The sequence below is a fragment of the Dipodomys spectabilis genome, unplaced genomic scaffold (genome assembly GCF_019054845.1).
Source record: "Dipodomys spectabilis isolate Male_0828 unplaced genomic scaffold, ASM1905484v1 ptg000032l, whole genome shotgun sequence".
In the NCBI taxonomy this organism is placed as follows: Eukaryota; Metazoa; Chordata; class Mammalia; order Rodentia; family Heteromyidae; genus Dipodomys; species Dipodomys spectabilis.
Genome location: NW_024870709.1, coordinates 29,149,120 through 29,175,306, shown reverse-complemented (window position 1 = coordinate 29,175,306; position 26,187 = coordinate 29,149,120). Strand labels below are relative to the sequence as shown.

The window sequence follows — 26,187 nt, the reverse complement described above, 5'->3', positions numbered from 1 at the left end:
TAGGTGCTGGAAGGAAAGGATCATACATATTATACTTTGATGCTGTCTCTTCTAACAGTATTACAAATCTGCACCAGATCTGATGGCATAAACTGAGACAGTTTTTCTGAACAATAAAATCCTGACAAAAATGCTTTGTATTAAATAAAACTTAAACAACATTACTATTCTAAATGTTTCTTTGAAAGGAAAAATTCACCGAAATGCTTTCTTGAAAATCTCTTTGTGTGAGTGATAATCATAAAGAATTTTCACGTAAAAATCAATAAAGTACTGCCACTGGATAGATGCAGCATTAATATGTAATTGGTATGTGTTTTTCTGTATTTCTTTTCTCCTTTCCTACTGTGTGTAAACACGTCTGCACTTACAATACAGATGTACAAAAGACATAAAAGAGCTATAAAAATATATTTACTGTATATAAAAGTTGAACTCTGCAAAAAATTATCTAAACATTGACTTAATAAATTTACCTAGGGTTTTTTTGGTGTTTTGCTTTTTTTTCCTCTTTCTCTCATAGTACTTACAAAGGGAGAATGAGTTAGGTAGTGCTAAGTTGTTCCAGTAAATCTGATTTGATGCTTTCATTTTCTAAAAAGAATTCTTCCAGCAAAAAAGAGGCATTCAAAACCACTCCACTGAGCTACAGTATAGGTATTTTAGCATATCAATTCAGTCTTTAAAATATCCCTTGGCTTTAAAAACCCTTCTAATGTCCCCATCTGCTTAAGATGAGCTCCCAAGTACTACCGTTCTGATGCTAAAAATCCCCTCACCAAAAGCTCCTGCAACCCACCCTTAGCTCAAGAGCCAGCATTTATTCTTCCACAGTATCCAGCATTGCTTGACTTGGCATTATGACCCCACACCCACCCCAGGTATGTGACTTTCATTCTACCTAGAAGACACAATTTGTTTGCACCCATCCTTTCTTACATCAAACTAAATCACTGATGGATGTCCTAAATTAACCTAAAGTTCCATAAGAAGGTTATTTCTCTTCCTATTATATACAACTCCTTGTGCACAGGAATGTTTATCTCACCCATCTTCATCTACTCTAGCATAGTCACAGTACCTGGAAGCCAACAGATGATCAAAATATATGCTTGAATTAATAGATTATAAGGGTGGGGGAAAAGAGAGTATTCATTTCCCTTAAGAATTTTTGAAACTATTAGCTCAACACTAATCTATTCCCTTTGCTTTATAACCTTGTTCACACATAGCACTCAAAAAAAAAAAAAAAAAGATAGTGCCTCACCCAAACACACACATACCTAACAAGTAGCACAGATGTCATTAAAAAACAAGTTATCTGACACATGATTGTATTTCTTTATTTCTTTTTTTTTCCTGGTGCTGGAGCTTGATCTCAGGGCTAGGGTGCTGTCCCTGCACCTCATTGTGCTCAAGGCTAGAACTTTACCACTTGAGCCATGGCATTGCTTCCAGGTTTTTCTGAGTAGTTTGTTGGACCTTCCTGCCAGGGCTGGGTTTGAATAGCGATCCTCTCAGCCTCCTGGGCAGCTAGGAATATAGGCATGAGCTACCAACTTTGGACATGGTTATACTCCTAAACCACAGTGCCTCCCTGGTAGATATTAAAAAGACCAACTTCATCTGTTTTCTGAGATGGTAGCTGGGCCCAGAACCATTTTAAATCTTGAGAAAGAAGTAAAGCAAATGAGGAAACGGGTAACTGTTAAAGAAATCAGAAATTAAAGCTTCCAGGAATTTGAGTCCCTAAATAATGAAGACAGTGGAAAGGGTATGACTTTGGACTTGGATGCTGGTCTCTCCTGTTTGATTCTTTTAGAGCCTTCGAATCAAAATTTTGCACAAGTACAAATAAAAGAAAAAAAAAACACAGAAGAGACGGGAGAGGTGAGGAAATTGGGTAACTATGTCTATTACTAATGATTTGCTCTAATGAGATATTTAAAAGTATTCAGAAGAATCCCTGGAAAATAGAAAAGAAAAACAATAAGGATGAGTTTCATTAATATGAGATTTTAGCAGATCTTAAAATTATGTGGAAAAACACTTTATATTCACTCATTATAAATGCTCAGTTAGTAGGTTCTGTCAAGTCACATAAGGCACAATCATCTATATAAAAATGATAAATTACTAAATATACTATTTTTGAATCATCATATCCTTTCCAATTTTTTATTGTTTTGCAGAATACTATATGCCATAATCCTGGATGTAGCTAAGATTCAAAGTTTTAAATCTTAAATGAACAAAATATTTGAAAATGTTTAGAGTTTGTTTACAGAATGTTTCTTACTATATGGGAAAATATTTTTCTAGTATAAACCAACTCATTTGTTGATTGAACACATATATTTAGAACAAAATATAAGCAATGATTAATCTTTTGAACTATCTTAAATATTACAAAATGTATCTACAATACTCATTACTCATAAGTCAGAATAAATAAAGTAGTTCTAGTAACAGGCCTTAAAAGTCAAGCTCCTAAAGTTATCAACACCAAAATTCCCTAAAATTGTAATGTCAATAAAATAAGACTACTAATTCTTTATAGGCAGGCCCAAACTAAGAAGTTATCTTGGTAAAATCTTAAGAGTTAAGGAATCAAAATATAGATTAGTAGCTCCTAGGTCTCAGAACTAGTTTTCAGAAGGAATAGAGGAGTGTACTGTGTACTAGATCATGTAAGTAGTACCAATCAGTCTGTTGCAAGTTAAAAAAAAAAAAACTGGTGAGAAAGCTTAGGACAGTATAGACATTGCTGTGCAGAAAAGCTAATCTTTAGCTAATGGAACCTAAATAAAAGTAAAGAGCTAAATATTACCTTGAGTAATATGTTATATCCCTACTAGAAACAATTAGCCATCTACTGAATGCAAGCAAACCAGCAGTGTTTTACTGCCCTTTCTACTAAATTGTGAGAAGGACTGTTAAGATAGCATCACTGTAAACTCTGTTTGGAGCCTATGTTTTACAACCATGTCACTGAGTTTCCATGAAAGCACCAGAAAACTGTAGTTTTAACCACTTAACACATACATCATCACTACTTACTAAGCAAGACCCAAACAGGACCAGGGGAGAACACAGACTAGCCAAGCCACCGAGAGGTTAATATATTTCCTGCTGAATATCCCAGCAATTGCTATTCTTTAAAGAATAAGAAAGTTAATTATTGTCCGTGTTTGTAAAATGACTCCAGGGGCTAGCAAAAAGATAGAGGCTATATTACTATCTTTCCAAATATGCAGGGAATTAAGATGGTGCAGCCCTCAGTCACTCAAACAACTACCTTAGAGCCAGACAGGCAACATTCTGAAACCTTGTGCTTCCAACTAAACATAAGGTACTGATCTGCTATCACCATTCTCTCACAAAAATTAAAAGCTTTTATTTCCATTTAGCTGCCACTTAAGATTCATAGAAGGTTCATTTTTCCTTTCAATGTCTTAACTCAAATCCTCTCACAGAGCATATTTTTCTTCATCATAAGTTGCCAATTTTTGGTACGTTAAAAATCCCATCAAGTTGAACTTATACGATGCGACAATTAACTTTTAATGATGGATAAAAGAGGTAGATGCTGAAAGTCATTTTAACTTTTAATATAGCACCCATTTAATAAAGAAAAGCTCCTTTATAAAGGTCAGAAAAGTTTCTTCTTTAATCAATTCCTAAAAGACAGACTAACTTTGAAGATATATAAAATGTGTAAATATATAAGATGTGTAATAGAATGTAAAGACTTTTTCCAATTGTAGAAGCAATGTCTCTACCATCCATTCTTTTATTTAAGCTTGCACATGTAATTTTTAATTAAAAACATAATTATTTTAAAATTTTTAAAACAATATTAATGTTTTCAATAATAATTAGCATTTTGCATCCAAGAACTATACAGATTTCTAGATGATGTTTTAATTTTTGATGTCTAAAGATATGATCTCCCAGGATTATAACTGCTTGACGGATCTCTGCATATATCCATACAAATTGTGCTATGTACAATCCTAGGGGGCGCCACTCATATCAAAGAGATACTTTTTGCAAATTTATTATGACAATTTCCTGCCAGAATGAAGTAAAGCATCCTGTTCTATGAAAAATGAATCTATAATGATAATTTTCAAACATTTGGAAATAAAGCATTACAAACTGACACAAACGATTCGAAAAAGGTGGCAGAACTACCTGGCTGTTACTCTAAGAGTTCAGGGATGAATCATGACCATTCCCAGAGCAAACTCCCAAGAGCGAATTCTGATAAGATAAATCAGACTTCCTCCAGCAACGGTAGAGCAGAGGACATTTTCTGTCAAATGATACTTTCAAAATGCCAGTTTCAAAAAAGCTACAGGGGGTCTTAATTGACTGTTTAGTCCATATACATTTGAGTTGACTTAGTCATAGTGTGACCACAGGTGTGTGGTCACAATATTTCACCACGGAAATTTCTTAATAAGGTCACCAAGAGGAATCAGAGTACACAAATCACTTAAATCTCTCTTTTACAACTGAATCTGTTAGGGTTTTACAAACCTCTTTTCTCCTGATCAGCTTTAAGCGGTTAATACTTTCATGGATAGAACAAATCTAACAGCTCTAGAAAAACTTTTAAAAGCTCTTTTGCTTAAGATTAGGATGAGCTACAGTGGGACTAGGATGGTTTCCTTAAGATCAACCTGTAATAAACTTAGGGCATTTGATAACCTATCCTGCCATTTAATAATGTATTGTTGTTTTTGCAAATTCTTGCTGTTTTCACAGGACACAAGGACCTACATCAAAGCTATGTCTCAGTTAACTACCAAAATCTCATTATACCAAAAAGTAAATGAAAGTCTTCTAGTAAGATAATAAAATGATTTCAAAAGTAATAATGTAGCCAGGAACTGGAGGATGACGCCTGTAATCCTAACTATTCAGGAGGCTGAGATCTGAGGATGTCAGCTCAGACAAGAAAGTCTGTAAGACTCTTATCTCCAAATAGCCAACAGAAAACAACAGTGGTGCTGTGTTTCAAGATGGCAGAGTGGTAGCCTTGAGCAAAAAAGCTAAGCGACAGACCTAGGTCCTGAGTTCAAGCCCCAGGACGAACAGCAACAAAAAAAAAAGTAAAGTTGTAATTTATTACCTATAGCTTCATTCTAACAAATACACAACATTTTAGTTCTTTTTAAGTTTTTTGTTCTTTTTAAATCTCTTAACCGTTCGTAATCAATAATTATAAAAACCCACATAATCCTCCTGTGAAGATGGTAGAATCAACTGGCTAAAACGGTTTTTTTCATCATTTTGGAGCTAAGCAGATTTCTACAGAAAAACACAAAAGCAAAAAGTATTACATCTTAAAGATTAGTCCGCCACTCTGCCTTGGTCCTATTTCCTTAATATGGGCCTTCCTTTCTTTAAATTTAAAAATGATGGACAGTTTTGCTTGAAATCATCTGTCATGTTCCTCTTAGAGCTAAAATTCTATCTATTCTCTTTAGATTTAAATTATCAGAATCCAGAACTATTTTCAGTTTTACACTGCAGCATAATGCTTTTTTTTATATCAAAGATATTCCATCTCTATACAATACTAACTCTGTAATTTTTTTGAAGTAAACTTCAGAGTTTACTTTCCACTTGAAAGTTCCTGAGGAGCAATTAGTATATGGCAATCTGCCTGACTAGGCAGGTATACAAACAGAGAATATCCTATTTTATACTGGGCTATAATGCCATGATTTAAACTCCAGACATTACAATTCAATGGGAATCCAGAGAGGTCCAGGTACTATGGAGTAGTACAAATGCCATGAAGGAAACACAAAAGACAGGCTAAGAGAATGAGCTAAGATGGAAAGCTCTTGCATGACCCTTGGAAGGTTAAGGAGCCTCTAAAACTGAAGTCTTCCATCTAAAACAGCAAATGATAATTCTTACAAGGTTGAGAACAGGACCACCATCATTTACTGTTTAAGGTAGGTAGGTACTATATCTAATTATTCTCCTGGCTTTTATTTTCCTATTCCAACTTAAATATCCAAACAAAAGAATACAAAAGCTCACAGTTTCTATGAGCAAGATGTTGGTACCCTTGAATTCAAACCCTGGTGCCAGTAAAAAAAAAAAAAAAAAAAAGTCAAATGGACTAGTTTTTCACATTGTTTTAATGCAGTTATTGAAATACTCAAATAGATTTAAGCACATCAGAAATTTAAGGCCCAAAGTTTGTAGCCCACAAGACATAAAAAATACCACATTTTCCAAACCACTGCTATTCTAGGTAGTTACAATAACCAAACAGGTTGAAAATAAGGAGAAAAAAAATCTTAACTCAGAAAAGATAAGCTCTGTATTGCACAGGGAACAGCTTTCTAGGGAAATGCTCAGAATACTTATTTCTAGTCTCAGAAAGTACAAACTCAGTGATGTGGGTCAAGCCATCTATATGAATATATATGTTCATCTAGAAAGTGGGTACAATGATATCCTAGTGTCTACTACCTGACAGCACAGTTATGAATAAGGTTCAAGCAAACAAGATAACATCAATTAAAACACAATATAAATAAGCTGCAATAACAAATGTAAGGTATTATTACTACTATACTGTAGTGACAGCAATAATGATCTGGTCACTTAATACATATGATCAGATATGTTAACTGTTTACATCTTTATTTGTAGATCAAGTCACAGTTGCAGGAGTGCTTTCAACAGAATTTAAATTGTCATTTAAAGGGCTGGGCAAACTAGACTATCTTTGTAAGGACAAAAGAGAACTTTCTGTTTACTATAAGGTATCAGAGAACCAACTTAGAATTCAGCAATTTATTTTTTGGCAGTATTAAAGGTTTGAACTCTACTCCAAAAGCACACCACCATTATAGCCACGCCTCCAGCCCATTTGCTTTAGTTATTTTCCAGATAGGGCCTCATACTTGTTGAATATGATCTTCCTACCTCTGTCTCCCAGAATATAGTAATTTATTACTTTGAAGATATGAAATTGTTCTAAATAAACATGTATCTGGTCAATCAGCATGGTAGAATCAAGGGAAGACACGTGGGTGTGGCTGGCTTCTAAAGAAAAGAGCAAATGTCACAATTTCTGAAGAGAAAATGTTCATCTCCTCAATTCTGAGAACACTGAAATAAGACAAGTTAAAACTGTCACACAAAATTTAGGCACATTCATCCACCACTATTTCTCTAGTGTCTAGAATGGAGTAGAAAGCCAGGTGCCAGTAGCTCACACCTATAATTCTAGCTATTGAGGAGGCTGAGATCTGAGGATTAAAATTTGAAGCCCGAGTCAGCAGAAAAGCCCACATAATTCCTATCTCCCGTTAGCTACCAGAAAAAGCCAGAGGTGGAGCTGTGGCTCAAGTGGTAGAGTGCTAGCCCTTCAGCAAAAAAAAAAAAGCCTAACTAAACATTTTGACTAAACATAGTATGGGACCTGGTTTTTGACCAGTGGTCTCCAAAATAGGGTTCTCAAACCCAGATATGAGCAAGATGTTAAGACAGTCCTTTTGGAGTAAGAGGAAATCTTAAGAATTCTTCCCTTATATTCAGTTTATATTATTTTTCTAATTTTCTATATTTTGTTATACAAATAATGTATTAGTAGCTTATTACTTGTACTTTTTAACTAAATATACACACATTAGGGATACATGCTCAAATTTTTGTCCTAGAGTAAACAACATTTCAACTCTGACTGATCAGAGAATTTTTAAGTTAAAAATATTTGGCTCAGATAGGCTTAGCCTGGGTTCATTTTTTTCTCTGGTAGATTGAAGTTAGCATTCTGTGAGGATGCATAAACACTTACATATACAACCAAGGTGAAGACTCTAGTCCATTCTAATTTCCCCTCCTAATTATCTCCTATCAAACTATATTCACCAGTCCTATATGCTGTATTACACACTTATTTTCTATTTTATATTTGGCAAATGAGTGTTATTATTACTAAGTAAGAAATAGAACCACTGTCTTTTTATTCTGCAAGCTCCAGAAATATTAACCCAGATTTACATACAATCTATGCATATTCTGTTGCCTAAATTAAATATAATCCAACAGATAGATTCAAGAATTACTGAACAGATATGATAGAAGGCAATGATTTGTTCTACCAAAAATTATTTCTCTTCACATAATAATAGTGTGTTCATTTATGAAGCTCCCCTATGGTACTTTAAGAGTAATGATTACTTAATATAGAGACCTGGGAATAATAAAATTTCAATCTGTAAAATACATAGCCACAGCTAATTGAAGATCAATTACAAACAAATATGAAGCATCCTAAAATTATAATGTTAATAAAAATATAAAGTTCCATTTGGAAAAACACAGGCAAAACTTTTTAGAAAAAGATCTGCTTAATGAAGAAAACTACAGATCATTTTACTACTTAAGATTTGTAGATAGTGCAGAAAAAAAAAAAAAAGATTTATAGATAAGGCCATCTTTCTATGTTTGACATATATATGGGGAATGGCACTATAAGATCATATTTAAAATAAAGGAAAAACAAGAGATTCATGATCGCAGTTCTTTATGTAGCAAATTTATCACTGCAGACCAGGCCTATACATGTGAAATTCTGTACTTACACGTGATCACATTGCTCAAGACCTTTCAAAGTACAGAGAATTTGTACATTATTTATGCAGAGATTATGTGTAGAAAATTATTAACATAAAAACAAAACCCAGTTTTATAACAAAGCTGAACACATACTCTCAGTCTTTAGTTTATAAAGTACCAGATGAGATGAGAATGTCCAAATACATATGACACCTGTAAATAAGTTCATTGTTTCCATGAGAACTAGTAAATACTGAATCCAAAGGATTGTACTCCCTCAGTGTGAAACAACCCTTAAGACAGAGAATAGAAAAAAAGAAACTGCACAGGGCTGGGAATGTGGCTCAGTGGTAGAATGCTTGCCTTGCATGCATGAGGCCCTGGGTTCAATTCCTTAGCACCACATAAACAGGAAAAAAAAGCCAGAAGTGGCACTCCGGCTCAAGTGGTAGAGCACTAGCCTTGAGCTGAGGAGCTGAGGAACAGCGCCCAGGCCCACAGTTCAGGCCCCATGACCGACAAAAAAAAGGCAAAAAAAAAAAAAAACCCTGCCAAATTATTAATCTGTGATTCTGTTCCTCTTTGCTACTTTAATGTAAACATTAGGGTTGTTATCTATGTTGTGGCTTACCAAGAAATATTTTCCCAGATCAGCTGCTTCTTTATGATTTCACTTGTGAATGTATTTGTTATTAAAGCACCCAGAGTCAGCTGGAACAAACACTCAACAAAATATTTTTGAAACACGTTTTAATCTAAACTAGACTCTGATATCTAGAAGTGACTATCCAAAAACAGGCCACGATAAAACTGAGAGAAAAGACACAAGTTCTGGGTATTATTAAAAAAAAAAAAAAAAAAGTCAAGATTAAAAAAATCAAACCCAGTTTCCTATGCATAAATGAAAAGTAGGAACAAATTCACAGGTACCCCTCAAACCACAGCTTGGTAAATGAAGCTTAATTGCAATTCTAAGTGCAGGTTGTAAACATCTAGAAAAACCTAAAAACTACTTGATAGAAGAAATGTGCAAAACTTACCTATAATCTCACATGGACAGAAAAACACATTTTCACATCGTTAGTATTCCATTAACATGTATACTAGGAGTTTTATGAATTTGTTCTTAATTAAAACAATTTATCTAAAAAATAAGTATTCATTACAATAGTGTATATTTGTATTGGCATATGTTCAAAATTAATAAGTATCCTTTTAATATTATTTAGTATATGTGAAATCCTCTTGGAGATGTTAGAGTTAAACATTTCCCTTCTGTTCAGTCAGTCACTATACTGCCATTAACAACAACAAATAAGAAAGTCCAAAACACCTGACTAAACTATTACTTTAATGTAACTTGAAAGTATTATCAAAATTCAGTATCCAGCTGGGCAAGGTAACACACACCTGTAATCCCAGCATTGTGCTGTGAGGCAGATAGCTAAGGCAAGAGAATCATCAGTTTGATGGGTGCCTGAATTACACAGCAAGTTTTAGGCCAGCTTGGGCTAACACAATGAGCCCTGGTCAATCAAACAAACAAACAAAAATAAAACCAGTGGCCCTATAATAAATGTATCAAAAGGATGCACTAATTCTTAAATGGGGTGAAATTGAAGTCTTAAGTCAGATTTTTAAAAGTTTCTCAGTCAAATTAGTTTTACAATCATAATAGTAATTAGGATTAAATGTCATAAGAAACTTTCATCCTGTATCACGTCCAGATCCTATTATTTAGAATTGGACAGTTTTCTACTATTTACTCAGCATTACTTTTTATCATATCTATTAGAATAATTAGTAGAGACTGACTTGCACAGGATACTAACATCTATTAGTTTTTCTAGCCAACAGACTATATTTGCTTTAAAAACAAGGATTGTTCCATAATCATTGTTATACCATCAAAGACTGGGTCAGGCATCAGCATGCTGGAAGCACTTGATCCATAAATGACAAATTAAACTGATAATGGCTTTTGCTACCAGAGTCTCACCTGTACTAGACAAAAAGTCTTAATTTGGAAATGTTCAAACATAATTCCAAAGAAGGAGGAGAAAGAAACCTATCAAATGTAACAAAACTTAAACTAATTCAAGTTACCAGCCTACTTGAAAGAGAACAAGGATGAAAGCAGTTTACAGTTGGGGGATGAAATAGAATAAATAGAAACCCAGTATTTTGGGCTGGGAAGGTAGCTCAGTGGTAGAACGCTTGCCTTGTATGCATGAGGCCCTGGGTTCGATTCCTCAGCACTACATAAACAAAAAGAAAACTGCAAGTGGCACTGTGGCTCAAGCGGTACAGCGCTAGCCTTGAGATGAAGAGCTGAGGGACAGCGCCCAGACCCAGAGTTCAGGCCCCATGACTGGACCCAAATAAAAAAAAAAAGAAAGAAACCCAGTATTTTTTATAAAGTATTATTTGGCTCAAACAATACCAAAAGAGCACAATATTATATTAGATAGTCATCCAAATATTACTTGGCTAACATAAACATTCTACATATAAGTTTTACAATCAAGGAAAAAGAAAAGCTACTTTAAGTATAGAGAAAAGGTAGACAAAAAAAAAAAAAATTCAACCTTTATATCTGAATTAGACTCTAACTGCTGAATTAGCCAGGTACCAGGACTACACTCCTGTACTCAAGAAGTTGCAAATCTGTTTGGAGGCTATGCTGAACAGAAAAGTGTACTAGACTGTTTCTTTTAAATAACCAGCAAAAAGCATGGCTAAAAGTATGGATCAAGAGTAGAGTGCCAGCCAGCCTAGCAGGGGCAAGGTCCTGAGTTCAATCACTAGAACTGCCCTCAATCCCTGTCCCGCTCCCCCCCAAAAAAAATTAATTTCAGATTAATAAAGCCCTGAGTACCAAATGCAACATGTTACTTTGTATTTTCTAAAGACAAATTATTTCATAAAAATCTATTCAATTTATCATAAAGTAAAATAAATCCAAAGCATATACCCTTAAACCATGTACAAAAACTGAAGAGTTAACCTTAACAATGAAATTAAGTAAAAAAAAAAAAAAAACTGGTTAGAACTTTTTGCTGACCCCATCTCTAATTCATTTTGCTTATCAGATACTACAATGTGAAACTCACAAAGTAAAATCCACTTATTTTGTTTCCAAGTAAATGTCAAAAGTATTTTATAACACTATATATGCTATATTGTTATTCCTCTAGTACATTATATTCACTAAGTATCAAAAATTACCAGAGCACAAACAAACCTCATGGTCAGCTAAGAAATTCAACTCCTCATAAAAGAATAGATGATTTGGCTGGGAATGTGGCCTAGTGGTAGAATGCTTGCCTAGCATGCATGAAGCCATGGGTTTGATTCCTCAGTACCATATACATAAAAAAGCCAGAAGTGGCACTGTGGCTTAAATGGTAGAGTGCTAACCTTGAGCTGAAAAGCTCAAGGACAGTATCCAGGCCCAGAGTTCAAGCCCTAACATCAACCACCACCACCTCCAAAAAAAAACCAGAACAGATGATTTCTACTGTTGTACCAAAGAATTAATCAATATGAAAAACAGTAACAGCTACAGACATTTCTATGCTAGGCAGACCAAAAAGAATGAAAACTGGCTGTTCATCTGTAAAGAAGTTCTAAGCTAGTTTAGCCTTTGACAATGATCTCACAGGTGAAAATTTATAATAAGCCTTGGGTCAGAAACTTTCTCACCTAATTCCCTTAAAAGTGATAAAAAAAAAAAAATGGGGTTCCAACCTTATCATTTCAAAATAAAGATTTCTCTTTTGGGAGAAAGGAAAATGGGGAAATTTTAGCTAAGAATTGCCCTAAACCTTTCATTTCTAGCTTCTTGGAATGTAACTCTAATGGCAGGTAAATATAGACAAGGCTCAAGAGGCTGTGGCACTGCAGACAGGCAGTCTAAGCCTAGCAATATCACTTACTGTGTGACCTCAAACAAGTTATTTAAGTTGAGACATAGTTTTCTCATCATTAAAATAGAAGTATTTTTCATTTGGAAGTTGTGGGAAAAAATGTAGCAAACTAAAACCTTACATAGCAAAGGAGGCTGGCTCTCAGTCCAAATTATCTCTTTCCATTCCTTCTAATGTACAATATTACCTGGAAAACTATACCAAACACACACACACACACACACACACACACACACACACACACACACACACACACACACACACACAACTTTCCCTTAACTATAAATCAAATTATGCTGTCATGCTATCACCTTAGAAAAAAACAAAAATGACTGGATAAGGAATTTGGTTTAATTTAGTTCAGGAAAACAACAGGTGTCTTTATTTCACATGGCTCTGCTAACGGCTCCTCATAATCCTTCCTAATACTTACATAAAGGAAAGTTTATCCACAATTTTGTTATATGGGTAATGCTATGGATATTTGAAAGCCAAAAGCTAAAAAGAAATTTCAATTCCATATTCCCATTCTAATATTTACAGGTAGTATCACAGGTACACAGTGCTGAATATGAGGCCCAGAAGAAAAAAAAAAAAGAAGAGATAAAAGAGAGGGAGAGAGAGAGTGATCAGGAAAAGGATAAGAAAGAAAAAGGACAGGAAAGGAAAGAAGAAAAGAGAGGAAAGAAAGAAAATAAAACTTTGAGAAACTCAAAAGGTAATCAAAGTTTAACAGCAGAGTGTAGACTCATTTTGTTCTAGTTTTACATTCCTTTTGTAGTCAATGAGAACTCTATATTTGGGAAATTGTGAGAGGTCCACTAACAGCTGAAAAGCAATGGGTTTGAAGATGGCAGTATTATAATCCCTGTACTGATGAGGCTGAGAGCAAAAGGATCCTGAGTTTGAGGCCAGCCTGCAAGAACCTGCTCCATAAAAACCAAAAAACTAAGAAACTCAGCACCTTCTTTTAATACTAAAAGAATCAACATTGCTAATAAAATTCCCTCTGAATTACTCAATCTATATGAACTTCTTACACCAAGGAGTAAGTAATGAAAGTGATATCAATAAACAATTCTTTAGCATAACAGTTTCAGTCTATATGAAATGAATACTGGCTAGTCTTACCATAATAACAAACATAAAGACAAATGTTATTCTTATTCTAGTTATCCAGAAAAAAGCTGGAAGTGGAGATGAGGCTTAAGTATTGAGCACCCACCTTGAATGAAGAAAAAACTTGAAAGACAGAACGCAGGCCTGAGTTCAACCCCAATTTCAGCATGCGTGCGCGCACGAACACTCACAGGAGAAAAAAGGAAGAAAGGAGAAAAGGGAGGGAGGCAGGGAGGGAGGCAGGAAGAGAGGTAAACAGGGAGGGAAGGAGGGAAGGAAGGGAAGGAAGGAGGAAGGGAAGGAGGGAGGGAGGGAGGGACAGTTTTCAATAGTACCTATGATGTGTCACTCCTAGCTAGATCTAGGACGACACTTCATAATAAACAATAAATATTATATGTTCTATAGTAAAATATGTAAATATGTAAAATATTCCTTCTAAGTGGCCTTTAAAATTCCCTAAAACAGCTCTATGACAGTCTGGGTTAGGTCTTGATACCAAATAAATCTTGATAGCAAACTGTCTCATTTAAAAAAAAAAAACAGGAGCCAGTGGCTCATGCCTATAATCCTAGCTACTGTAGGCTAAGATCTGAGGATCATAGATCAAAATGAGCTTGGGCAGCAAAGTCTATGGGACTCTTACTTCCAGTTATTCACAAAAAAAAAAAAAGCTGGAAGTGGAGCATTGGTAGAGCACTAGCCTTGAGCAAAAAAGTTAAGGGATAGCATCCAGGTCCTGAGTTCAGCTCCTAGGACAGGTACAAAAGAACCTTTTGTTAAGAGGTAGTGTGTAACAGTACTGTTGAGAACCTTGACACCTGTTGGAGTTTTCACTTCCTTTGTTTCTGACAACACTTTTCATTTTCCCTACTGTTTGTTTTTTGCATTGAAATGTCAAGGATTTGGATGTGTTTCCCATTTATCCTCCCTTAATCTTCTCCTCATTTACTTAGGTACCTATTTTTTGCAATGTGATTTGTTAAGCACCATACACATAAATGCTTCTGAACTTCCATGACTTGACACAGGAGATATAAATTGATTATAAGGAATGCACCCAATAGAATAGTTATAATTTTATGTATGTATTAGAAAATATTACAGATTTTCATTTTATGATTCTCACTTGCATTCATAGTCCTTCTTGATAGAAAAAGAAATGGTTTGTCACACCAAACATTATAAAACAATTACCATATACCCCCCCCCCAAAAATAGGCATAGCTTATGGCAAGAAATCTAAGTTCTATGATAGACCTTTACATTGTATGTGCAGGGCCCTGGGTTCTACTATCCTCAACCCTAGCGTGTCCAAATAAAAGGAAAAGAAAAGAAAGAAAACTATATATAACATAGGACTATCTCTCTTTCCATTTCAAAGTGATTAGCTGACAGCACTGAGCATTTTCTCTCATGACTTTGCTACATACTAGGATGTCTTAGATCATTAGTTCTCAAATTTTCTTTCATCAAGACACATGTGATTGGTATTTATACATGGGGCAAGGATTCCTCTAGTTTGTAGACACAGATAAATTATACTATTTTCAGCTATGCTATGCCTATTGAAAGAGCTAGGAAAGCTATTTCCTAAAACCAAAAAAGCACTGTGGTATATTTCCTTTTCTTCCCTAAGTATCTGTCAAGCAACTAATGTCAAGTTCAAAATGCACCAGGTACAGGGTAGTAGTGACTCCTATAATCCTAGCTACTCGTGAGGCTGAGATCCAGAAGATCACAGTACAAAGCCAGCCCCAAGCAGAAAAGTCCAAAAGATTCCATTTCCAAAAATAAGCAAAAAGCCAAGCTGGAAGTATGGCTCAAGTGAAGAGTACCAGCCAAGTGAGCAAAAGGAACAAAAGTACTGCCCTATGTTCAAATCCCAGTACTAGAAAGAAATTTTAAAAAATAAAATAAAATGTGCCAAATGGTAGTGGCTCACATCTGGAATCCTAGCTACCCAGGAGGCTGAGATCTGAAGATAGTGAGTTCAAAGCCAGACAGGGCAAGAAAGTCCATGAGACTCTTATCTCCAATAAACTGCTCAGAAAAAAAGCCAGAAGTGGGACTGTGGCTCAAGTGGCAGAGCACTAGCCTTGAGTAAAATGAAGCTTAGGACACGCACCCAGGCCTGCGTTCAAACAGCAAAGGACCAGCACACACACACACACACACACACACACACACACACACACACACACACACATGCACGCACGCACGCACGCATGCATGCACGCACTGCAGCAGGGCCTTTTGATGCCAAAATTAAGACTCACTTGGGAGTAAAGAAAAACTAATAGTAGTTTTGAGAAATGTTGAACCTCAGGGTTAGAGTAAAGTGAGATCCACTTGCAAATAATATATGTTTGATGCCGACTACAGATTACTATATTGTGTAGTTCTCATACTATTACAGGGTATATACTGATAAATCTGTTTTACTCATACAATATTGGAAGTTTGAGAACCATGAAGTGACAACTAGTGAGCAACTGGAACCCTGAGCTCTTTGGCTGCAAAGCCTCTACTCTTTGCACTAAATGTGCTAGGATGGGAATATCTACCAAGGATGTTGGGAGGGGGCCCTGTCAGTCTTGCAATCATGTTGACTGAATGTCACCACATTGTTGAAACTGGAACCGCCTAAGCAATGAACTCAGAGTATGACTTCTCTTCCATTTTTACTCATCCATCCCTATACCAGAGTTTCTCAAAGTTAAGCAGAAGACTGCCCACCTACTTTACAATCACCTGCTGTAAGAGCTAAAAGTTCCTGGACCACTCCCCACGAACAGGAAATTGGAATATTTGGTAATGGGGTCTGAAAACCTCTTGAGGCTGATATTTTTCAAACCCTGTAAGTCACAAAATCAATTTAGTAGATAATAGTTCTTATCTTTTGCTTAATAAAAAAAATAGCTTACACAGATTTGGTTTATAAAGATAAATAGGAATAGAAAACATCAAAGAGACCGCACTTAGTTTTTGTTGTTTTTTTTTTTTTTTGTGGTTGGGAATGTATTTCTTACCATATATATTTATCCAATATATTTGTCAAATATACTTGGGAAGCCGATACATTTTGGAAGTACAGCTGCTTTAAAAATATTTTTATTCTCATTTCTTTTTTGTAATAAGTTAACTATCTTTTGTTATAAACACAATCTTGTTGGGCACCGGTGGCTCACGCCTGTAATCCTAGCTACTAAGGAGGCTGAGATCTAAAGATCGAAGTTCAAAGCCAGCCTGGCAGGAAAGTCTGTGAGACTCTTATCTCCAATAAACCACTCAGAAAACTGGAAGTGACGATGTGGCTCAAACGGTAGAGCACTAGCCTTGAGCTGAAGAGCTGAGGGACAGTGCCCAGCATTCAAGCCCCATGACCCACAAAAAAAAAAAAACAGAATCTTATACATCCCTTTTAGGACATAATTCCAGTTAAGAGCATAATCACCTGCAGACCATGTTTAACTTCTAATTTATTTAATGTTTTGCAATATTTTAAGTTTCTCTAGAAGTTCATAAAATCTATCTCATCATAAGAATTCATTTCTACAACCTTCTTACTATGTAAAGTTATTTAACAACCTAGATCCTCAAATTGATTCACATAATATTGCTTTGTTTTCTTGTAGATATATAATGCTTCATGGTATTTAATAGTTTGTCTTTCATTTCCTCATTCTCAATCTTCTATGTATACTTTTAGATTGATAGATTAATTGATTGATTGACTGATTGATTGATTGATGTCAATCCTGGGGCTTGAATTCAGTGCCTAGGTGTTATCCTTTTTACTCACGGTGAATGCTCTACCACTTGAGTCACAGCTCTACTGCTGAGTTTTTTGGTGTTTAATTAGAGAGAAGAGCCCCAAACTTTCCTGCCCTGGCTGCCATCATACCCTGATCCTCAGATCTCAGCTTCCTGAGTAGCTAGGATTACAGGTGTGAACCACCAGCGGCAGATGACAGAATTTTTTTAACTGGAATGCCTTCTTTAGCATACCCTTGTATACTTGGCAATTCCGATTGTATCTTTTTCTTTGAAAGAAAATAAATGAAAACAATACTCATTAATACATGCGACATTTCTCAGTATAATCTCTACATTTTTAAATGATGTAACAGTAAACTGATATTTTAGGGAACTGTAATTGCCTTCTAAAGGATAATATGATCACCTATGAATGCTGAGTGAAAGTATACTCAAAAGTTTCCTCATGTATGACTTAAAATACAGAAATATCTACAGTTTGACACATTATGAGATGACTGCCCTTAAGGCAGCTAAAACCTACTGATGGAATTACAGCCACAGAATCTTCAAGCTGGAAGAACCTCTGGCCAGTCTTAGTCCTTAGTACCTTCTGAGTACTGTTTCTCAAAGTATAGCCTAAGGACCATATACACCTGATTTATCCAAGATACATGATAGAACCAAAGTAGTGAAATTATAATGTTTTTATTAAAGTTGTATTTGTTTTCATTTCATAGTGAGAATAAAGAATCTGAGTAAAAATATAGGAGAGGAGGTATCACTCAGAACTTCTTTAAAAGTGCCCTAGATGGTCAAATCAAAAAAGCAAAAACCATGAAGTAGACTTCTGGAAGTTCAAGAAAAGAAATTTTTCCTTAATTGCCAGCTAAAGTTTAAATTATAATTTACAAATTTTCACTTATGGTGAGAAAAATATATCAAAATTAATTCATCTGTTAATTTGAATATCACAACTATAAATATTTTCGACATTTCTGTAAGATCCTAATAATAATCTAGGGGTTTCCTTTAAATTGACCAAAACAAGTACATTTGTAATGACACTATTTTCAAAAAGTTTTTTTTTTAAATAGAGTTGATCTGTGAAACATTTACTTTCCTAAGATTTCTAATATAAAGTAACTAATATGTATGGTAAGATAAACTATAATATAGCTCTTGGGGCTGGGAAGGTGGCTCAGTGGTAGACTGCTTGCCTTGCATGCCTGAGGCCCTGGGTTTGATTCCTCAGCACCACATAAGCAGAAAAAGCCGGAAGTGGCACTGAGGCTCAAGTGTTAGAGTGCTCGCCTTGAGCTGAAGAGCTGACAGTGCCCAGGCCCAGAGTTCAGGCCCCACGACCAACAAAATACATATATACACATATATATATGTATGTGTGTGTGTATATATATATATATATATATACACATACACATATAGATAGATAGATATGGATATATATATATATATATATATAGCTCTTGCTTTTACCTGCATTCTTCATGACATATTTTATGTACGCTAGTTAATGACTAATAATTAAAAATGCCTTTCAATTCTATTGAAAAATATAGCTTTTTATTATTATAGCTCTAAATTACACATTATTTTCAGACTTGTTGTTATCTCTCTATTAAAAGCAAAGTTATCTCGCAAACTATTATAGTCTCACAAAATATGACATTCCTTTAAAAATTTGTATATGAAGATAAATGAACTTTTTTTAGACTAAAATTTCTAAGTCTTTTTAGATTATCCAAGTCTCTGGTGAGAGTATCCCTAAAACTACTCTAGTATGACCAAAGATGTAACACTACAAAGCAAATAGGCTACCTTTATAATAGCATTAAATATGAAATGCAAACTAAGGCTTCAGTTTCAGAACTCAATAGAGATATGTAGAATAAGGAAATGGGAAGTTTGAAAACATTTGATAATGGAGAAGCAAGAACTTCATTAAATTCTTATTTTGAGAAGTAAGCCTCACACCTAATAAATACATTTAAGATGCAAATAACTGCTAATTCATTAACAAGGTGACTTTCTTCAGATTTTAGCAAGCATTTATTTTAGTATAACGAGATTCAGGTAGAGAGACACGGAAAAGGGAGAAAAACATTTTCTAGTCACAATTCAAGAAATGGGAATTAAAGACTCCACAAGAGGTTTTTTTAAATATGTCCATTACAAAAAAAAAAAAAGGTACTGGTGGCTCCTGTTTTGTAATCCCTATCTCCTCAGGAGGCTAAGACCTGAAGGATCATAGTTTGAAGCCAGCCCAGGCAGAAAATTCCTTAAGAATTCCAAATAACAAGCACAAAAAAAAGGCAACTGGGGCATGGCTCAAGTGGTAGAGTGCCAAGAGCACAAGGCCTTGAGTTCAACCCTAGTACTAGGACAAAAAAAGCAAATGAACAACAACAAAAAATCATCATTCCAAGTTTTCTACTATCAAAACCACTTCCTGACTTCAAAGAGAAAGACTGTGGCTGAAAATACTGTTTTAATGAAGCAGTCATTTAAAATCTTGAAATGCAAGAGTTCTTCAGATTGCTTTTATTCTAATATCAATGCTTATACTAATTTCTGAATTGGGCACATATTTATCCATAGAAAAAGTAACATTAAAAGTTCGCTGACTAAGTAATGAACTTCAATGTATAAATGTATGTTTTAGAATACTACTTCTATCTGTTGCAAAAACAAAAACTTCCTCCTAAATAAGTTTAAAAAGTAAATGACACTGAAATCCACATACTTTGGTGTACACTAAATTCATCTTACAAGAACAATCTTATTGTGACTACTCCAATTGGCCTGTTATATATGTGACATATTATGAGATTTCCAATAAAAAGAACTACCTTGCTAGTGCCAGTGGCTATATAATCCTAGATACTAAGAAGGCTAAGATATGAGGATCACCTTTTATAGCCAGCCTAAGCATGAGATTCTTTTCTCCAATTAACGAACAAAACCAAAAAGTAGAGCTGTCTCAAGTGATAGAGCACTAGCCTTGAGCAAAAAGTCAGGGACAGTGTCCAAGCCATGAGTTCAAGCCCCAGGCCTGGTACAAATAATGAAAAAAAAAAACACTAATTATGTAGAGTAATATTCAAATTCTGTAAATGTGTGGGATGCAGAGTTTTAGATTACCTACAGTCTTTATTGCCAAAGTATATTTTGTAACTGGATGGAGACTACTACCAAGGCCTGATCTTCAAACTCAATATATTTTATTAATATACCCAATATCACACCTAGCAAAACAAATATAATATTTGAATTTTGTTATGGAAACTATTCATCTTCATGCATAAAACATAATCTCCAAATTAATATTGGTAAAATAAAAAAGTACTACAGCTGCTTTTAACAATACCTAAGGTGTTCCCTCAGAATGGGGGGAGCAAACTTGCCAGTTAGTTTTCTGCTCATTCTGTGGTTTCAAATGCTCTATAAATCTTCCTTTCACTATATCTCACAAACTTTTATCTACGTCTCACAAACTTTTCAGACACTATCCCTCATATATTTCACAGATTTTTCTATTCAGAAGGTATATATCTGAAAAAAAAATTTTTTTCAATCTCAAAGTCACTTTATTTTTTATAGAGATTATAGAGATTACTAAAATTCTTTTACTTTCTCCAACTATGTAAACTTTGAAAGAAATTATAGTCAGTTTTTAATTAAGTTTACACTTAAATTTACTGCACTATCCAATCCCACCTTTCCCAACTTAAAACTGTTACTAGCCACAGGTTATTCAAGATGAGAGATGTGAAAAAGCAAGAGGCTTTCTGCACACCGGTCCCCATCATAAACTGCAAGCTTCCTATGGTACTAATATATTTATTAAGCCTTCAACTCAGTGTAAAGTTTCATTATCAATTCAAATGCCTATCAAAAAACTGGTTTTCAAAGGACACTTCTAGATAAACAAGAAGTGAATATTTAAACTATCTTAATAATAATAGCCTGGAAATGAGGTCTAAAAAATTAAGAATCATAAACTGACTCCTACTATGAGAAACAGGTAGGCTTTCTGGGGGTATGTTAACTTCAATAAAGCCTCTTCTTGGGTGAACAATAAGAGCTGTTATGTTATCACTAATCGCCCTCCAGCTTCCCAGTATGAACAGTTTGCATACTTACCCAGGAAGATAAATGGGAAGTACACGGGAATAAGATGAACAGCAGCAAAGCCTTTGTCGTATGACAGTGCTCTATAAAGTACAAATAAAGGGTGTATCATCAGTAAGGCTTTTCAGTAATAGGATCCCACATCCTATAGTACCTATGAAGGAAAGACACCAAAAGCCAGCCCGCCAGTTCCCCACTAACTCCTTACCTTTCTCCACCCTGCACCATGCAAGAGCTGTAGGGACAAGAAAGGGAAAGCAGCTCCCCATATTCAAAGGACAGAGGACAGGAGGACAGCTGGGCTGGCTTTCCAGGGTAGGGTCTTTCCACAACCCTCACTTCCTACCACCCCCCTCCCCTCGGTACAAAGCAGAAAGTTGATCCGTTCTGCAGAGGCAAACCCACACTGGGATCATTCATCAACTTGCACAAGTGATCACCGCCCCCAGGATAAATACACCAGTAAACCAAATCACAGAGATCGATAGGCAGGCAGTCCGAGAGCCTCCGCACCGTGCCCGGGAGCCAGCGGGAGGTGCCACCGCGGAGGCAGCCGGTCCAGGTATCGCGGTCCTCCAGCCTGGCAGACCCGGGCAGCCACAGCCACCTCCCAAAAATAAATAAATAAAGCCCGCTCCGGGTCCCAAACCCGAGATTGGAGATCGGAACAGACTGGAAAACACGTTCGCCAGAGCCCAAGGTGGAGAGCGCAGGGCCGGCGGGACTGTGGAGGTCGGGGTGGGGGGAGCTGGGAGGCGCGGAGGGAGGCCGGGAGGGAGCGGAGGATCCCACCCAGGCTTTGTTGCTGGTCACCATCAAGTTTGCATCTTAGTACAAAATGTCGATCTTAAAGGCTGACAAGACAGAAGCAAAAGGCAGAGGGAGAAAAGAGAAAGGCAAAAGAGTCCATCTTGCTTTGGGGAAGAGGGAGAAGGAAAAATAATAATGATGATGAAGTGCAAAGCCCACCCACTGGGAGGGACAGGGGGGGAAAAAAGTCTTCCCAACACCTTTCCACCACGGAGGAGCAACGAGTGGGGTGTCCCTGTGCCCATGCCCGCTCGAACTGGTGGCGGTCTGGGCAGAAAACGCCTCCCTCTCCTCCTCTTCTTCCTCCTTCCCCTCCTCCCTTCTCCCGTCCCTCCTCCTCCCGTGCCTCCTCCTCCTCCTCCTCCTCTTCCACCTCCTCTTCTCCGTCCTCCTCCCCGCGGGGCCCCAGCGAAGATCCCGCCGCCACTGCCTCCGCTGCCCCCCCCTCCTCCCCGGGAGCCACCACCGCCGCCGCCCGGCCCCGAGCTACCATTCCCAGCTTGGACCACGCGGCGTGGCGCGCGTGGGGCCGGGCTCTGGGTGGCCGCGCGGGGTCGTTCGCGCCAGGGACCCTCCGCGCCCCCTGGCCGCCGACTGGCTACAAAAGTCTAGGGAGGAGAGGAGGTGGTGGTGGCGGTGGTGGTGGCGGCAGCGGCCGCGGCGGCGGGCAGGGGGGAGGGGGAGGGAGGGATGCGCGTGGGAGGGGGACCCACGCCGCGAGTGGGTCACCCCGAGGGATGGCGGAGAGGCTCCCCTCCGTCCCCGCGCGGGGAAAGCAGCCCGGTCCCCGTCAGCCAGCCCCCCGAGAACGCCAGTCCGCGGCCGGGAGACGAGAACTGGACGTGTCATTAGCAGGACAGGCAATGGTTTCAAAGCCCCAGGCCAATGACCATTAACCGAGGCAGAGCTCGCTCGGTCCCCATCCCCCACCACCTCCACCCACCTCCCCCCGGCGGCCCCCCCCCACCTCCACCCCACCTCGAGAAACTTTTCAACAAGATCTACCTGGACGAATGTGTCCTCAGACAGTGGAAATATTGCCTAGACCCTACACACAGGGAAGGAAGGGGAATGCACGCTTTATTTTCCTTTCCACAGAAAGGAAAGCAAAAAATAGCTTCTCTCTCTCTCTCTCTCTCTCTCTCTCTCTCTCTCTCTCTCTCTCTCTCTCTCCCCTCTCTCTCGCTCCCCCCCCCCTCCTCTGTCGTACATGTTGTGTCTTAGCTTTTTGCATCGTTTCGTTTTACCTTCCTCATTTAGCAGAAATGATCGCGGGTATTATTTCACACAGAAACGTGTTCCAGATTCTAGGATTCGAGGTTCTGGTCAATTACAAGACTAGGGTACGGTCTCAGTTACGTGAAGTTTCAATACAATACCCTCCGAAATAAATAATTTTTTACCAAAAAAAAAAAGAAATCATACACAGCGGAGGGTGAGCGAGCGAGACGAGGTGGAGCAGGGAAGGAGACCTCGGGTCTGATTTCTGTAATTTACTAGCGACCCGGATCGCAAGCAAATAACAGTGTAACACGAGTGTGGCTCCCGAGGACGGGGGAGCTCTTTCCAGAGGCGTCGACCCCATCCGCGGATAAAGGAGCTGCAAGTTTTCTGTCATCGCGACCAGGCGATGCCATAACTTACCTTCAGAATCGAGACTTTAAAACGGCCAAGGCCTTCCTCCTTCCCCCACCCCCACCCCCAGCCTCGCTCTCTCCACCTTAAACTTATTGACACAACATAATCCCACATTCAAGCAAAATCCTGACACAGCCTCCCTCCTCCTCTTCCCCCTCCCCTCTCTCCTCCCTCCCTCCCCCTCTCTCGCTCTCCCTCTCCCTCTTCCCCTCCCCTCTCCCCCCCTCCCTCTCCTCTTCCCTTCTCCCTTCTCCTTCTCTCCCCCCCCCATCTCCCCCCAAGTCCTCCCTCCAGGCTACCCTGGCACTAAAACCACACTTTCTCTACTCGCCGCGCGTTGGGTCAGGGTTGGGGGGTGGGGGTGAGAGGGCGCCGATCCTCGGGGCCCGGAACACCCCAACCCCAACTCTCCAGACGAACGAGCCACCGGGGCTACTGTTCCCGGTCACCAACGCACACGAAAACGCTCCGTGAATCCACGGAGGGCTGGGCTCCCGCACCTTCCTCCCCGGCCCCCGGCTGCCCAGGCCCCACCTCCCCCGGGCAGCCCGAGCCCAGGCTGGGGCTCACCACGTACTTTCACCGAGATGGAAGTTTGGGGCTCCCCGGGCGGCCACGAGCCCGCCCGCTCGCCCGTCCGCGGGTGTGAGGGCTCGGGGGTTGTTTTGTTGTGTGTGTGTGTGTGTGAGTGTGTGTGTGTGTTTTCCTCTCTCTTCCCTCCCCCCCCCTCCGGGCGGCTCAGCCCCGCGCCCCGGCTCCGTGCCCCCCTCGGGCGGCGCAGCCCCGTGCGCCCGCCGCGAGGTGCTGGTTGCAAACGCAGCCTGGCACCGGCTGGCCTAGTACTCCCCAGCCCGGCCCCCAGCCTCCCGCCCGCCGGGCACTGCCTGCGCGCCCCCCGCCGCCCCCGGGCCCGCCGGCGCGGCCGCCGCCACCCTCGCCCCCGGCCCACCTCGCCCGACCCAAAGTTTTGGCGGAGGGGGGAAAGTGCCCCCCGGGAGGCGGCGGGCCGGCGGCGGCTCCGGACGCGCGGGGTTCCCTCGCCTTCCTCAAGTCCACCCTACCGGCTGCTGCTGCCGCCGCCGCCGCGGCTCCCGCCGCCGAGTCCTTGGGGCTGCAGCCCCGCGGCTCGCAAGTGAGGAGGAAAACAGAAAGTGCGGAGAGAGCGCCCGCGGAGGGCGCGGGGCCGGGGGGCGCCTACCTCGCGGGCTCGCCGGGCGCGAGGGCGTGTGTGCAGCTCGCCCTCCGCGGCCAGCCGGGGCTCCTCTATGGGAAAGTGCAGAGGAGCTCGCGGAGCCGCTCTGCCTCCGCTCCACTGTACGCTGCTCCACATACAGTACATGCAACCCGGAGAGACTGAAAACACTCATTTTATATAAGGCAGCCTGCCATTGGCCCGCGCCTTGACGGACAGGCCGCACGGCCAAACAGGAGGCCCGTTACACCCAAACACACGCACACATACACACATTTTACTGAGACACACAAAGATCATCACATTTTTCTATTTTCTAATGTTCGGGACCTGTAGACAGTAGGAGAGGACAGGTAGCGAGGCCCAGCGGAGTGAGGGGGCAGAGGGGAAAACCCTGTCTGTGCCAAGTTGCCGGGCTTCAAAGTGGTGTCCTTTTGACTTGGGAGGGTTATGGTAATAAACTACAACTCCACTGGATATGGAAGTGAGGGGGATTTTTCTGATCGCGGCTGTGTGGTGCCCCATGAAAGAGGCGTGCATTGTATTATGATTTTACAGCCTCGTCTGGCTAACAAGTGGCCAAGAAAGGCTTTTATCAGCCTGAATTTCTTTTGTCAATGGGCCAGCTATCACATAGGCCAAAAGAGTGCAAGATAAGTTTATTAGGGCTATATTCTGCTGGGGTTGATAGTGCCTCACTCCTAGGTAAAATCAGGGGGAAAGAAAATCAATGCAACGAACAGAAACAACGATAAACATTTTATAAAAAATAGCCAGTCTACTTTCAGCTGGTCAGAGGAGTTCAATCACCTGTGCTGCAAACGTGCTATAAAGTAGAAAAAGTGTGGAAGATTGGCAGTTGACCCTTTGCCTTAAAAATAGGCCTTTTCGTTGAATATATAGAAGATTAATATTTTATCATGTATTTACATGTATGTGGGGTGGGGGCTGTGCACATTCATATGGTTTTTATTTTACATATTTTCCATC

At 39.1% G+C, this 26,187-nt stretch overlaps 1 protein-coding gene across 7 annotated transcripts in view; it reads right to left on the bottom strand.

Moving 5' to 3' along the window:
* Positions 1–25,317, bottom strand: part of Bbx (BBX high mobility group box domain containing) — a 218,316-nt gene extending 192,999 nt beyond the window's left edge. For 6 of the 7 annotated variants that reach the window (XM_042676675.1, XM_042676679.1, XM_042676681.1 and 3 more), the window contains exons 1-2: positions 25,204–25,317; positions 21,570–21,640 (exon numbers count right to left, since the gene is read on the bottom strand). The gene's annotated coding sequence lies outside the window, so the exon portion shown is untranslated. Of the gene's footprint in view, positions 1–21,569; positions 21,641–25,066; positions 25,134–25,203 lie in introns of those variants that run through there. The other variant, XM_042676676.1, reaches the window with a different exon arrangement.
* Between the last annotated feature and the right edge of the window lie 870 nt (positions 25,318–26,187).